Source organism: Arachis ipaensis, chromosome B9 (genome assembly GCF_059453495.1).
Source record: "Arachis ipaensis isolate K30076 ecotype BB chromosome B9, ASM5945349v1, whole genome shotgun sequence".
Classification (NCBI taxonomy): Eukaryota; Viridiplantae; Streptophyta; class Magnoliopsida; order Fabales; family Fabaceae; genus Arachis; species Arachis ipaensis.
In genome coordinates this window covers 117,310,117-117,312,024 of record NC_142444.1, presented here as the reverse complement: position 1 = coordinate 117,312,024, position 1,908 = coordinate 117,310,117, and the positions used below count along the sequence as shown (strand labels likewise).

The 1,908-nt window shown below is 42.0% G+C and overlaps 1 non-coding gene across 1 annotated transcript; it reads left to right on the top strand.

Moving 5' to 3' along the window:
• Positions 1 to 1,189: 1,189 nt before the first annotated feature.
• On the top strand, positions 1,190 to 1,297 carry LOC148546048 (small nucleolar RNA R71). Its single transcript, XR_015900549.1, has one exon. It is a non-coding gene; the product is annotated as a small nucleolar RNA R71 (small nucleolar RNA).
• The last annotated feature ends 611 nt before the right edge of the window (positions 1,298 to 1,908 follow it).

Here is a 1,908-nt window from a genome sequence, read left to right as displayed (position 1 = left end):
TCACCAAGGATTTACATAAGTATTTCTATCCTTAGTTTATTGTTTATTTTTGAAAACCCCATTACTATTTTATATCCGCCTGACTGAGATTTACAAGGTGACCATAGCTTGCTTCATACCAACAATCTCCGTGGGATTCGACCCTTACTCACGTAAGGTATTACTTGGACGACCCAGTGCACTTGCTGGTTAGTTGTGCGAAGTTGTGAACCATGGTATTGGCATCATGTTTTTGGCACCATTACCAGGGAAAGAAAGAGCAATGAATTTTACATAATCAAAGTGTAATCACAATTTCGTACACCAGAGCCTCAGATTCCCATGGTTCCTCATTAGGGAACTCCTTGGAGGCCAGTGGACGTCCAGTGAGATCTTCCTCAGTGGCGATCACTGCCTCTTCCTCCTCTCCAGGTTCGGCCGTGTGGGTTATGGTGATGGCCTTGCACTCTCCTTTTGGATTCTCTTCTGTATTGCTTGGAAGAGCACTAGGAGGGAGTTCAGTAACCTTCTTGCTCAGCTGACCTACTTGTGCCTCCAAATTTCTAATGGAGGACCTTGTTTCGGTCATGAAACTTTGAGTGGTTTTAATTAGATCAGAGACTACAGTTGCTAATTCAGAGTGGCTCTGCTTAGAATTCTCTGTCTGTTGCTGAGAAGATGATGGAAAAGGTTTGCTATTGCTAAACCTGTTTCTTCCACCATTATTGTTATTGAAGCCTTGTTGAGGCCTCTGTTGGTCCTTCCATGAGAGATTTGGATGATTTCTCCATGAAGGATTATAGGTGTTTCCATAGGGTTCTCCCATGTAATTCACCTCTTCCATTGCTGGGTTCTCAGGATCATAAGCTTCTTCTTCAGATGAAGCTTCCTTAGTACTGCCTGGTGCAGCTTGCATTCCAGATAGAATTTGAGAAATCATATTGACTTACTGAGTCAATATTTTATTCTGAGCCAGTATGGCATTCAGAGTATCAATCTCAAGAACTCCTTTCTTCTGATTTGTCCCATTATTCACAGGGTTCCTTTCAGAAGTGTACATGAATTGGTTATTTGCAACCATCTCAATGAGCTCCTAAGCTTCTGCAGGCGTCTTCTTCAGATGAAGAGATCCTCCAGCAGAGCTGTCCAATGACATCTTGGACAGTTCAGACAGACCATCATAGAAGATACCTATGATGTTCCATTCTGAAAGCATGTCACAAGGGCACCTTCTGATTAATTGCTTGTATCTTTCCCAAGCTTCATAGAGGGATTCACCTTCCTTCTGTCTGAAGGTTTGGACTTCCACTCTAAGCTTACTCAATTTTTGAGGTGGAAAGAACTTTTCCAAGAAGGCATTGACTAGCTTTTCCCAAGAGTTCAGACTTTCTTTAGGTTGTGAATCCAACCATGTTCTAGCTCTGTCTCTTACAGCAAAGGGACAAAGCATAAGTCTATAGACCTCGGGATCAACCCCATTGGTCTTGACAGTGTCACAGATTTGTAAGAATTCAGCTAAGAACTGATGAGGATCTTCCAATGGAAGTCCATGAAACTTGCAATTCTGTTGCATTAGAGAAACTAATTGAGGCTTAAGCTCAAAGTTGTTTGCTCCAATGGCAGGGATCGAGATGCTTCTCCCATAGAAGCCAGGAGTAGGTGCAGTAAAGTCACCAAGCACCTTCCTTGCATTGTTGACATTGTTGTTGTTTTCGGCTGCTATGTCTTTTTCTTGTTTGAAAAGTTCTGTTAGGTCCTCTATAGAGAGTTGTACTTTAGCTTCTCTTAGCTTTCTCTTCAAGGTCCTTTCAGGTTTAGGATCAGCTTCAACAAGAATGCTTTTGTCCTTGCTTCTGCTCATATAAAAGAGAAGAGAACAAGAAAGTATGGAATCCTCTATGTCACAGTATAGGGATTCCTTGAAGTGTC